This window comes from Otolemur garnettii, unplaced genomic scaffold (genome assembly GCF_000181295.1).
Source record: "Otolemur garnettii isolate 467f Iridium unplaced genomic scaffold, OtoGar3 scaffold00083, whole genome shotgun sequence".
Lineage (NCBI taxonomy): Eukaryota > Metazoa > Chordata > Mammalia > Primates > Galagidae > Otolemur > Otolemur garnettii.
Window position 1 is genome coordinate 1,687,514 of NW_003852478.1, and position 14,861 is coordinate 1,702,374.

General features: G+C 37.3%; 1 protein-coding gene across 1 annotated transcript in view; it reads right to left on the bottom strand.

Annotated features, from left to right (window-relative positions):
- KCTD8 (potassium channel tetramerization domain containing 8) overlaps nt 1-14,861 on the bottom strand; it is a 238,934-nt gene that overhangs the window by 189,488 nt on the left and 34,585 nt on the right. The gene's annotated exons all lie outside the window — the stretch shown is intronic.

Here is a 14,861-nt window from a genome sequence, read left to right on the forward strand (position 1 = left end):
TAATAAAGCAACAGTGAGCATATAACGTGGGGACTTGGGAAAAGTAAAATTAGGACATTATAATTTATTAAATATCAAAGTCTCCCTCACAACATGGAAAAGAACAATCACATCACAGTGAAGGTCTCACTGAGGTTGACCTTCTGGTATGAATGACATACCAGAAGAAAAAAGCCCAAACTTCAGTGCGGGTATTTTCACCTTTCTCCAACTGCAATGGGGATAAATCTGAATATCTACTTTAAAAGATATGTGTATTGAAATGAAATATAATCTAACAACACCAATTCTACACTGTTAGTCCTCAATTTTCAACTGTGTGACACTGCAATGGCTTGTTTCTGATCACAAAATCTAACTTATTTTATTACTAGAATAAAACAGGCTCCAATATTCTCAGAGTCATGGTTAACTTCTGCTAAGATTCTGTAAAATTTCTTCAAATTATATGATAAGGGTCTTTATTGCCTGGGACCCAATACCAATTGTTGAGTGTTTGAGATATAAGCCATTTAAAAACTGTTTGAAGAAGCCCAAGTGCCCATCGACCCATAAATAGATCAATAAATTGTGGTATATGTACACCACGGAATATTATGCAGCCTTAAAGAAAGATAGAGACTTTACCTCCTTCATGTTTACATGGATGGGGCTGGAACATATTCTTCTTAGTAAAGTATCTCAAGAATGGAAGAAAAAGTATCCAATGTACTCAGTCCTACTATGAAACTAATTTATAGCTTTCCTATGAAAGCTACAACCCAATTATGGCCCAAGAATATGGGGAAAGAGGAAAGGGAGAGGAGGGAAGGGGGGAGGATTGGTGGAGAGAGGGTAATTGATAGGACCACACCTACGGTGCCTCTTACAAGTGTACATGTGAAACTTACTAAATGAAGAATGTAAATGTTTTAACATAATAACTAAGAAAATGCCACAAAGGCTATATTGATCAGTTTGATGAAAATATTTCAAATTGTATATAAAACCAGCACATTGTACCCTATGACTGTATTAATGTACACAGTGATGATTTAATAAAAAAAATAAAAAATAAAAACTTTGAAGTATAGAAGTTCATCTAATTTCCAATGGTTCAATCAGATGGTGCTGTCAGGCCAAAAGCGTGCTAGGCCTGTCTCCTGGTCTCATGGTCTCTATGTTCTCTAGCCTGCTGTTACCATGCTCAGAGTGGAGATGAAGAAAAAATATATATATACATCAAAAGCAGATCATTTAGCACCTTCAATTCTGCAAGCTCACTCTCATGAGAATTCACTAAATACTTATTTTCTTTTAGCCTAATGCATAAATATCATGATTTTTTATCTTGATTTTCTTATGATGCAGATTGATATGAGAAGAAAATGCTGTAGGCTTATGGTGCCCAAGGGCTTCCAGGTAAAACTTTATAATTCCTCCTTTCAGGGCTTTTCCTCTGCTCACACATCAGAAAGCCTGAATCCTTCAGAATTCTCTGGAAGGACTGGAATTTTCGCCACTGCTGGTTTGAAGTGTATTTCTCTGTTGTGCATCTTCTTACAGCTGTCACTGGCTTATTCTCAGAGACAAAGGACAGGACAGCTCACAGGTCAAGCGCTTGGATTTTGAAGTCAGAAAGATCTAGATTTAAGTCATTTTTGTACAAGTTACTTTACCCTTCTGAGCCGTGGTCTCCTCATCTATAAATGGAGGTGGAAATACTGCTTATAGTTATATCAAAGACTAAATGAGTTAATCCTTGCAGAATGTTTAACACAGAACATAGGACATAATAACTCATGAATACATGGCAGCAATTACTGTTCTATTTAGGCATCTCCTCTCATTCTCTTTCCTTAATACTCTCTCTAAGCCCCAAAATGCATTCATGGCTCCATCCAGAAACTGCCACATTATTATGGTATTGAATAAATGAATTCTATTTTTTGCATTGCCAAGAGCGACACTGCTCTCCCAAAATAATTTTATACAAAGGGCCACAAAGTTCCACAAACTGAAATATATGATGAGACATAAGATAGTCCAATAATGAGCCTTTTAATTAATTCAAGCTTCTATACTATTTTTAAAATCCTAAATTTTAGACTGCAAATCTATATTCTGGAACAAAAACTGAATTCCCAAAGGTAAAGAAGACGTAGCATTTGGATGACAGTATAGCAAAAAGCTGTACGTAGGGAACAGCAACAGAATAAAGGACAATTCAAGGAGCTACAATTTTAACTTACAGATTTTACTTATACTGTTATTTGATTTTTCATTTTGGTATCTCTGAATTTAAGCTTTTCCACCTGAGATGTTTACTTTCTCATTCAAGCCCAGACCTTACCTCAGTAGAGTACTGCTAACAATAATCTCTTCTTTCAAATGTTCCAACCCTACTTCGTCTTGGTGTAGGAGTCCTTAATAAAATATCAATATTTAATTACTATTTAAGTGAAATTAATTGTCCTATGACTTTTAAATATATTAGAAGAAATAAAAATGCATAAATCCAATGCTTTAAAAAAAGAGAAAAAGAAAACGGCATAGAACTAGAGGTCTAAGACAGTGCCCCCATTAACTGCTACGGGAGTTTAGGCAACCCACTTGAGTCTCAGAAGCCGACTTACCCTGAGGTTAATCAAGCTTTAACTTCAAGTCTCCCTCCCAGGGGCTACTAAGGACCTTAGAAAAGTATTTACACTAGATTTTCACAAAATTTACAGAAGATATTTTAATGGAAATTGATTATAACTGCTGCCTTCTTCACATTAACTCTGCCCCACCTCCCCTCATGTCAGTGGATACTTCTGGAATCTGACCAAGGGGAAGTTCAATTAGGAATGCCTTTACTGGGATATATTGAAATGATTTTAAGTAATTCAATTATGTTACCCATCACAGTGTACAAATGGCTTCCAAGAGCACTCCAATTATCCATCAGCCTGACTTACCCTTGCAACACAAAGGCAAGGACCCAAGATTATATCATGGTAGAAATGTGCCCTTTTCACCCACATGGGAAGCGTGTGATCAGTGGAGGATAAACAAGGTTGGAATGAATGGGAACAGAAGCTAGTCTTTGGGAAATTCATCTGTCAAACATTTCAAAGTAAAACTAAAAATGAAAAATTTATCAACACACAATCAAAACTGAAGATAGCTCTTGTCCAGACTCTATACCCACAGTGGCACATATTCAATTACATAGCATCTTTTCTGGGGTAGGGGGAGGAGCAGAAGTTGAAAAAATAGAATTTATTATCATTATTCTGCTGGTCACCAACATCTAGCAGTACAGTCAACGTGAGTCTATCTGTGTGTAAAGTCACACATTCTGTACATCCCAATAATAAAAAATATATTTCAGACAATCTTACAGGAGGAAAAACTAAGTTATTTTTTCTATAGGAAACATTTTTCAATCATTTTAATATGTAGAAGGTAGAGGTATTATACTAGTCTGCTATGGCTACGAAATCCCACAGACTGTGTAATTTGAACATGAATTTTTTCCTCCCTTATAGTTCTGGAGGAGAGAAGTCCAAGAGGTCAGGAGGTCGGATTCTCTCCTGATCATTGGGGCTTTCAGATGGCCAACTACTCTCTGGTTTCATGGGGCCTTTCCTCTGTAGACATACATCCTTTCTGTCTCTTCGTATGTCTTAATCACCTGTTCTTATAATGATCCACTCAGGCTGAATTAGGATCCACCCCAAAAGCCCCACTTTAACCATATTATCTCTTTAAAAGCCTGTTGCTAAACAGTCACATCTTAAGATACGGGCATTCAACACATGAATTTTGGAGTAACAAAATTCAGCCTATAAGAAGCACTAAGAACATGGAGCCAAAAAAAAAACTGTAGAGAAAAAGGGAACAAATTCATGTATTAAGTAATTACCACTAATTTTATTTTTTTCTGAGACAGAGTTTTACTCTGTCATACTGGGTAAAGAGCCGTAGCATCATAGCTCACAGCAACCTGAAACTTCCAGGCTCAAGTGATCCTCTTACTTCAGCGTCCTGAGTAGCTGGGACTGCAGGAGCCGCCACCACACCTAGCTAATTTTTCTGTTTTTTAGGAGAGACAGGTTCTTGGTTTTGCTCCAGCTGGTCTCGAACTCCTGAGCTGAAGTGACATACCTGCCTCAGCCTCTGAGAGTGCTAGGACGACAGACACGAGCCACCACATCCGGCCATACTAATTTTTTTAAGAATGTTGCTTTTACGACTTGTGTGGTATTTCTGGTATTAGTCATCTGTTTAGAATTTGCAATTTGATGCAGCTTATTTTTACATCTGAACCTAATTTTGTGTTTAGAATTTATTTTGCATTTGCCTTCAAAGAGAGCCTAGTGATGGATTCCTGGAATCAGTGCCTCTGAAAGTGAGATCCAGCCCTTCTCTTAGATTCAAACATGTTTATAGAGTGTCAGAATTCAATTGATTCATCTTTAAAACTGGAATCATTTTATTGACATTGAAAAATATGAGGGGTCCATTTCAATACAAGATATCTACATTTTGAAAAGAAATCATGGCACCTAAAATATCATATATTGAGGAATGTTATCCTATAAAGCCAAAATAAAAAAGGCAAGAATGGTTGTTGTTAATATTCAAGTGTCCCTAAAATACAGAATTTAAATTCCTTGTGTTTTATTACATTATTTTTTCGTGTCTTGTTTCTATCTTGGTACATAGGGAGCTTTAAAAGTGCCAGTAGAGGGCAGCGCCCATAGCTCAGTGGTTAGGATACCGGCCATATACACCGAGGCTGGCGGGTTCAAACCCAGCCCAGACCAGCTAAAAAAATAATGATAACTGCAACAAAAACATAGCTGGGTGTTGTGGTAGGCACCTGCAGTCGCAGCTACTTGGGAGGCTGACGCAAAAGAATCACTTAAACCTAAGAGTTTGAGATTGCTGTGAACTGTGATGCCCCAGCACTCTTGAGACTCTGTCTCAAAATTAAATAAATGAATAAATTAATTAATTAATTTAATTAAAATGCCAGTAGGCTTGGCGCCTGAGGCTCAAGCAGCTAAGGCAACAGCCACATACACCTGAGCTGGCAGGTTTGAATCCAGCCTGGGTTTGCCAAACAACAATGATGGCTACAACCAAAAAATAGCCAGGCATTGTGGCAAGCACCTGTAGTCCCAGCTACCTGGGAGGCGAAGGCAGGAGACTTTCTTGAGCCCAAGAACTGGAAGTTGCTATGAGCTGTGATGCCACAGCACTCTACCCAGGGCAACAGCTTGGGGCTCTGTCTCAAATAAATAAATAAATAAATAAATAAATAAAAATAAAATAATAAAATGCCAGGAGAGAACAATTTCCCTAGTGACATCAACAGTATCTACTTGAGCCTGACATTGCCAAGAGGACAACTAAGTATGACATTTTGCATTTCTATATTAAAGTTTATACATCATTCTTTAATGTGGCACTAATTGTATAAACCCTGCACAGAGCTTTCCTGGAACATCAGAATGTCCTTGAGTATGATCCAAGTTTTGAATCAGGGCAAAGGAGATAGAATCCAGCAAGAAAAATAAGCTGAATGACCTAAAACACACATACTCAGGGGAAAAATGAGGCAAAGAAATTTAGCTTTTAATTTATAAAGTCCTCGTGTTTTGCATTTTGAGAAGTCTCCTAACTTACATTCATTCAGGATTATGTCCTTTTACAATTAATTTTATGTTTTAAGGCACATACAAATGAAGCTTTTCAAGCAATCCCACTTAAAACATTCTTTGAAATATCGAGAACAATTTAGGTCAACTTTCAGGTGCTAAATGCCTCTCTCTTTTCATGACCATCACAGTTCACCTTCATTCAGCAGTGTTTGAAGTAAATAATCTGGGCTTCTTAGGACAAATCTACTCTGAAAACCTTAAAGAAATTACAGTTCTACTGTAAAATACAGAACTACAATTTTATTTTTCTAAATTAAAAAATCAGGAGGTTTCTTAATTTCAGTCTGATGCATCTTCTTCTATCTTCCATAATATTCATGACTAAACATACCAGCTTTGTCCCAATCAAGGAATAAAACACCCTTACAAGGTCTTAAGTTTAAAAAAAAAATCCTTTGCAAAATGTTCTGTTATTAAAAGTCAAATATCTGATGAGCCAGGTCATTAGAATCACAGAAGAGAAGAGGGAGGCATGACCATGGTGAATTTCATTCTTCTAATTCTCTTCTGTTTTTCTCCCCCTGCAACTCACTCAAATAGCTCCACATACCACAAAAAAGGTACAATCTACTTTGATTTTAATCTAAGATAACAACTAAAAAGTAGCTTAAAAAATGGCTAATTTTTGCATCAGTTATCTCTCTAGCTATGAGTTTTGAAGGGCTTGGTCTGTTTTCTCAAAGAACAAGCACAGTATTTCCCTTCCTGAACATGTCTTCACATTCTGCACCATTTTTCTAACATGTTTTGGTTGCAGGGAACTTGCCAAGAGAGAAGAAATGGCTACTCATGCTAGAAGAATGACATGATATTTTAGCAGCTCTTCCTCCTTTGGGATCAACACTTACATTTTTCATTTCTTGGTAAAGTTAAAGCTAATAGAAAAAAGATATAAGATATCATATATCTCTTAGATTCAGACACTTCTTTCTTCCTAAAACCCTGGAACCCCTATTCTTCTTCTCCCACTGGGACAGCCTCCAAAAATCAAGAGGTGAATATATAGTGAATATCAGTTCTAAGATTAGGGAGAAGAGAGACAAGTCCTTGCTAGACCATGCAGCATCAGAGTATATTATGGGTGTTTTTCATGAGTTACAAAAAGCTCAGCCCATCACCTTCAAGGCAAAATTTTATATACTGAAAAATATTACTTTTCTCTTTTCTTAATTCAAACATGATCTATAAAAACCCAGTACAAGAAAAAGATTTAGGAACATAAATACCCATGGGAATGACAAAGTTGAACAAAATAAACAAGTTAATCAATTACATTAAATTTGATATAAGATTTTGGGGGGAAAGAAGAAAAAAACACATTACGATTGCAGTGAGGAAGATCCCATCTGTGCTTCTTGTCACGTTATTTTTATCCTCAGATTTACATATTGTATTTACAAATGTTTCTGTTCTCAGGTTAATTTTAAGAGCTCAAGTTGTGTTTTTAAATGTTTGAATTAAGCACTGCTAAATAAATAGGAGAACACAAATTTTAGATGTTAAATGCATATGGATGATGAATTTTCCCCTTTAATCATTACCCAACACTTGAATTCAGTTCCTCTATTTAACAGTCCAGTAGATATATCCAGCTAATTGTTCAAACTTGCCTCATGATTCTCTTAAGATATTACCTTTTTCTCCAAAAGCACTACTTTATATTCTCCTTACTTTAATCAATATCATCATAATTCTTCCAATTACTTCAAAGCCCAATTGCAGCAGCAGTGTCCTCTCATTCACCACTTTCATCCCTAACCAAGTTTTAAAGATACTGCCTTCCAAAATCTCCTGTTTAATTAACGCCCAGGTTCTCATCATTCTCACCTCAATCACTACAATAAACTCTCAATTCATTTTCATGCTTTCCACTCACCCTGATATAGTTGTGACAGTCATTTTCCTATTTCACCACTTTCATTGTGACATCCCACCACCCTGAATGAAATCCTTCAGTAATTCATCATCATCTACAGAAACAAATTTAAGCTTTCCAGTCTGTTACTGAGATAAAAAGATGACCTAAATTCATCTCCTAATAAATTCTACTATTAAAATCAGAATGGTCTTCCTGAGTTCTGCAATATCTTATTTGCTCATTTTTTTCTCACACCCCACAAACTACTCAAGGAATACCCTCATTCTTTTTTGCTGAATATTTCAAGAGATAATCTAGTCCTATCTCCTCTCTGATAATTTTCTTTGCTGTTCCTGTTATCAGTAGTGGGAAACAGGGGCCCTGAGGTTTCAGGTAACTTTTGAGATCAAACCCCAGGCCTTCAAGTTACATCCTAGAACCTTGGCTTCACTATCTTCATTACAAAGAAAAATGCAGCCTAATTCCATGACCAGTGAAAGATTAAATTAAACAATATATGTAAAGTGCTAGCATGGGTAAGAGATTTTACTTGGCAGTCTATTAAATATTGAGTGCATACATCTAAATATAATCATAAAGTAGCTATTAAAATTATGACCTTGAGTCATTAAATGATCCCTAAATATCTACTAATCAAAAAGGAAATCTCTATCATGTATTTTCATTGCTGTCTATATATTTTATAAGCTTTGAAAATTGAGAATCTATACCTGGTTTATATGCTTCATTGAACTGTGATGTTTCTTAACTGAAACAAAAAATAAGAATCTACCTCAAAGGACATACCCCAAAACACTCAGAGTTTAATTAATATGTTTAATAGTCAAACAATGAACATAAAGAGTTTTGCATTCAGTGGGATGTAAACAGATAATTCTAACCATTCTTTCAGCATTAAGGATTCTATTAAGTAAAATAATTGATTAGGAAGAGAATGATACATATATCTGTCTCCAAAAGAACACTCCAAGCATAGTCTGTGGCTTTTCTCGAGACAGATTTCCCTTACATACAAAGCTGTGCTGGGAGGGCAGCTGGCTTTCTTTCACAGGCAGGAAAATTAGGCTGAAATTCCAGTGCTTTAGCTCTAAGGGGCATGGTGATAACCAGGTTACCTCCATTTGGAGAAATTATGAGAACCCAATGGGGAAAGAAAGGCTCAGAAACTAAGAAATATTGGTGAAGTGGTAGCTTGGGAGCTATCTTCGGCTCAAACAAAATAATCATTTTAAGGAACAGAATACAGTAATATTTACCAACTGGACAGAGGTCACTGAGTTAACAACTTCAACCATATAGAAAAATATGTTTAAGAATCTTCAGGGGGAAAAAAGCATTGCAAAAGCTTTCAACACTTTTATTATTTAAAAAACAATTGAAAACCCTCATTATCAGGTTTCTAGTTTGTATGGAAAAAAAGAAAACAGCAAAGAGTTGGAATAAGTGGTGGAATAAAGCACCTGAAAATGATAAGGAAAAGTCAGCTCAATATCAGACAGAAAGGGCAATATGAAAAAACACACAAAACTCCAAAGTCCAGCATTCTGGGGCCTTTAGTACAAGCTTTCTCATCTTGCATATTTCAATTGCTACGGAGGCATCACTTTGTTAATACCACAACAAAACTAGTTACCTTAATGGGAAACCTTCTAATTTTAACCATTCTCCACAAAACTATTTCTAAAATGTGCTACATAATTCCCTCTCCTATTGAACACGTTGCACTGCACAGGGAGAACAGGGATGAAAGACCCCGTTATTAACAAGGGGAAACACCCCAGTAAAAGGGAAAAATAAATAAGCTGAGTGAGGAGGAATAAAGAAAAGTCAGCTAGTTTACCTTCAAACCAGCCGCAGCTAAATTTCTTATCTGAGCACTTTCCTGGAAGCCTGGCCTGCAGGGGATCCGCTTGCAAAGACCCCTGCTGGGTCTATGAACACTCTGAAGGAACAATGGCTGAACAGGGACCTGTGTACAAGGCCTGGGTAGAAGGACTAAGCAGCCCACTCCCTGCCCAGTCAACAGCCAAAGCAAATACCCATTGTGGAGATTTGTATCCTGGCCGGGGCAGACATCAAGGGAGCAGCTCCATCCCTGAAATATGGGTAGGAGGGCTTATGTCCCTTATCAGGAGGGCTTATGTCCCTTATCACTGAGGAAGACCCACTGTGGTGGTGATCAGAGGAAAATTCTTCTGGCCTACCGATTCTTCAGAGGAGATTGACCCTGGCGTTTTACTCCACAGTGAACTAGTAGGGATCCTTAAAGTTAATGTTTATGGAAACAATAGGAGCTGATGTGCTCACTCAGAGAAACTGCTGGTGTCTTTGTTCCCTTCCTCACCTTCCTCTCTGGGCTAATGAGCAAATAGACTTCAATAAAAGCCGAGTGGAACACACGCAGGTGCCACAGCTGGGAACACCACAAGCAAGCTGTGGTCCCCTATGCGCCCATCTTTGAAAATTCTAATTAATGTAACCCTGTTTATTTATGTTTCCTGAGATAGGGTTGTACAAAAAAACAGCAAAAGCACTTAAATACTAGAAGAAGAATCTGCATAAGCTCTTTAAACTGTAAATTATACGGAAATTGTGTTCAAGCTAACAAATAGAGCCCTTGAGTTTGGTGGATCTCAACATCACTCTGGATGAACACCCAGTGACAAACATTGACTGAAGGTGTAATGACAATCACAGTAAGGACCTCTTTCTGTTGTCCAACACTGCCATGCTCTTTGGCTGTCTTATCTTGTTTAATAATCTTAATCACTTTGATGACATAACTACAGTTACTGCTCTCAGTTTACACTTGAGAGAACTAAAGCATGCAAAGGTTAAGCAATCTTCCTAAGTTCTTAATGAAAAGACAACACAATATGTATGTTTTCTCTCGGTCTTGTATATTTTGAGTCCTTGATTCAGTATTTCCCAAGATAGTTGTGTAAATTAAACAAGTGTCTGTGATAAAGTATTGCCAGTATCTAACATCTCTGGGAAACTGTGGTTCAGGTTTAGTAGATTTTACACAGGACTTTTCGGAGACGTAAATAATCCTAAGGGCTCTAGATCTCCACGCATAGAAGTATAGAATAACCGAAGATGCCCCACAATTATTTGATGGCACTGTCTCTTTCTCTTAGAATTAGTAGAGAAAACTTAGAGAAATACTTAGAAAAAGTTCAAAAGTTAAACTTTATGTAATGTATAAAAATGACAGTACGTTTTACCGAATGTGATACACACGGTATGATAGGTTGAGTTACTGGTCCTCTAAAATAAGATACGCTAAAATCTCAGTCCTCAGGACTGCAGCATGCTATCTCATTTGGAAATAAGATCACCTGAATATAATTAGTTAGGGTAAAACCATGTGGTAGTAGAGTGGCCTCTCATGGCAATATGACTGATCTTATAAGAAAAGAAGAGAGAGACATAGAGGCAGAGTGTCAAGTGACATTAGTGGCAGGGACTGGTGACTTGCAGCTGCAAGCCCAGGAATGATAGTGACAATGACTGGCAAACACCAGCGGCAGCTGGGAAGAGGCAAGGAAAGATTCCACTTAGACTCTGAGGGGGAACGTGGTCCTGCTCTACACCAAGATCTCAAACTTCTAGACTGTAAAAGTGTGAGGCAAGAACCTTCCACTGTTTTAAGCCATCCAGTTTTTGGTATTTGGTTCTGGCAGCTCTAGGAGACCACTACACATAGGTTACCAGAAGGCAAAATGTTTACACCATGAACTTTGGATAGAAACCCTACAACACTCAGTTTGAAGACACTGTGCAATCACTGATCAGGGCAAATATTTTGAAAAGAGATTTAAGTTGAGGTTTTCATGTGGTCAACCGAGAAGAGAACTTGTTTACATTAAAACCAAACAAACTAATCTAGAGTAAATAATTTCCCGAGGCTCTGACACTCAGCTGGCAAATGGGGCTACCAACTCCCCCTTGCCAGATTACTCTAATGATTAATTGAGATAAAGACCACAGAGGAAGCAATCTAGAAATATTCCATCAGCCACTTTACAATGCCATTCTCTCTAACCATCAACCTTTCGTTGATTTTTTCAGTTTCCTGAAAGAACTCCAAAGAAGTATTATTCTAGTGAAGGAAGAACAGTTGATTAGGATATAGTTTCCCCGATTAGAATATTAATTCTCAAACATAGGAAATGTATCCAAAGAACACGATGCACTAGCTTAACAGCTTGGAAGAGCCAATACAACTTTTAAATGCAATGCATTCAATAAGAAAGAGCGCCACGTCATACACTTTTGAAAATCAGCCTTCTATAGAAGGGATTCTTAGAAGATTTGCTTATTTGGGACAAATGTTAATAAGCAGGCATTGGCCAAAAATTATAAATGTAATAGTATGCAGTTGGACAGAACAACCTCTAAAAAATAATGGGATGAAAAAGAAAGCACTTCCTACAGCAACACTTAAAATGCCATTCAAAATTAATGCTATCATTCCTTCAGGCATATTGTCAATTAGTTAAATTATTCAACATGATTAGGCTATTTTCCTAATCATGAGGATAATTTTTAATTATTCAAAGGGCTGGCCCAAAGCAAAAAATAAACTATAGACTTCTTGTCTTTTTTCTGAACTCTTTCATCTTTGTCTTGTCATGGTTATGATTCTGTGCCCATGTGACTTATTTATTAATTCAGAACCTATAGGACGAATAGATAATGTAATAAAATATTGCCCATATACTAACTAGAAATAATCTCCAGGTAAAAGATACTTATCTTCCCTTATATTTTTTTTTTGTTTAGTACAGTTAATCCTATATTAACAAAGATTATTAGATTCTATCCCATCAGTACCCACATATTGCACTAGTATACCTTGCCCCAGAATGGAAAATTTATTGTATAATTTACCTAAACCGACACCAGGAAGCGTGAGTGTACCTAAACAAGGAAACAAATTATAGAATTTTTTTTAAATTCAAGAAACTTCTATATACATTTATGTGACAATAATATCTAGCTGAATTAGTATTCTTAGAAAACAAGCAGGTCCAAGGACGTAAATTTTCCAGGTAACTGAAAATTGCAACTTTAAAAGATAAGCTTGGGAAAAGAAATATTCATTTCTCTAGATGGAAATCGCTAAAACATAGGACCTACATCCTTGTGATCTATTGCTAGTAAGTAAGAGAACTCAGTGTAATCACAAGAGCCCTTCTAAAGGAAGGAGAGTGACAGGAGAATCAGAAAAAGAGAGAAAGGTTTAAAGCTGCTACCCTGCTGTGTCTGTAGATAAAGAGGTACCAGGAGGCGAGGGATGTGGGGAAACTCTAGAAGCAGGAAAGGTAAGGAAACAAACTGCCCCCCAAGAGTGCAGAGGAAAGACAGCCCTGCCACGCCTGGATTTTAGCCCACTGAGACTCATGTCAGACTCCTGATCCCCAGAACTGTCAGATAACAAACTTAAGTTGTCTTAAACCGCCCAATTTGTGGCAATTTGTTTACAGCAGCAATAAGCAATGAATGCACTGGTCTTCACAGAGTCCTAAGAAAGAACACCAGAAAGTGCAAAAGGTTTGCACTGAGCAAGGAAGGAGATTGCGAGGTACTCTGATTACTGAACAGCCACAGTCTTCTTGGTTGGGAAATCCCCTTGGGTTTTTAAGAAACTTGGATATAAAACTCCCTGAGACAATGCAAGTCCCTCTGAACTGCTTCTGTGCTCACCGTTCAAACTTCTAACAACCACGTTGACTCCCAGGATATAAAATAAAGAGGAAGAGCTCTGGGTGATGAATTGTCTTGCCTCTATAAGAATGGTAACCTCGCTATTAAACATGAGGCAAAGGAAGGGGGCCTAGTTGTCCTGAACACATTTAACAAGATGCACCCTGGCAAAACGGAGTATCCGGCCCCTGGAGCTGAGGATGAGAGTCACAGCCAGTCTTTCAGAGGTCTGAGCGTTCTGCCATCATCCCCGGTGGCATCTTTACCTTACTTTTCTATTTTGACATTTTCTTAAATAGATATTCCAGAATTCTAAGATAATGCATTTATGTTGTAAATTATTTAAAATGATTTTAAACTAATTTAGGGGCATCACTATAACAATATAAAGGTAATAAACATTCTTTGAATGCTTGTTATATGCAAGGCACTATCCCACCTGTGTTTATAATCATAAAGTCTTTTAATCCTGAAAATAACGTCTGCATCATTGCACAAGTGAAGAAATGACGCTTAGAGCAGCAAAGGAACTTGTCAAATGTCACACAACTATACCCATAAGGAGCCAGAAGCTGAATCCCCGTGTACCAGACTTCAAAGCCCCAAGCTCTGAACTGTAATCAGTGTAATACAGTGTTCTTGGGGGGGTCTAAGCATTTCTGGCGTTTCACGCTTACAGCTAATAGCCCAAGAGGGTAGGGTTTTTTAATTCTTGAAGAGTGTCTTTATTTTTTATTCTGTCTCATTATCAGAATCTAATTGATGTCTCCCACAGAAATTAGAAATAAAAGCTCATTAAGAATATGTCTAAATTATAGCTCACAGGCTCTTCCTTGCTAGGAGAGCACTTCATCTACAAGTTGTGAACGGTGAAAACATTATCTTTGAAAATGATTTTAAAATAAAATAATGATACTATCTATTCTAGTAATTTAACGGTTCAAAGGAACTTGCTACACTGTTTTATAATCCACGGTAATGTGTTTTCCTGGTTAGACTATAAATCATTTCAGGGGAGACACCATGCATTCCCTGAGTTTGTACTCCTGTCTGTAGCAGATCCTTGAGGAAAATCTCTTTGACCAGCACCCCCCATACTGTCAAACCACCAGAAGCAAGATTCCTTTCTTGCAGAAAGCTGGTGGTGTCAGCCAACTGCATCTACTGTACCTATTGTCCTAAACAAACTGCCTTAGAATCTACGTGCCATTTTCCAAGATGAGAGGCTGTACATGACCACACTGGAAGGAAGAAGAAAACCATAGAAGATCCCTACATTCCATACAAAGCCTTCTTTATAGAAAATGTCCTAGTTCATGCCCCATTTCTATTTTAAAAATAGGTAAATTTGCTCTGTAATGTCTCAAATGAGGTAAAAAAAGGAAAAAAAGTTTCAGTATCGCCCATAACTTCTGCCCTGAAAACAGTCACTCCTAGTGGCCACTCTGCAAAGTAAGACCCTGTCACTTAGACCTGTCATTTGATCCTGCAATTCCTTTATTAGGTATGTATCCAGAAGACCAAAAATCACATTACAACAAAGATATCTGTATCAGAATGTTTATTGCAGCCCAATT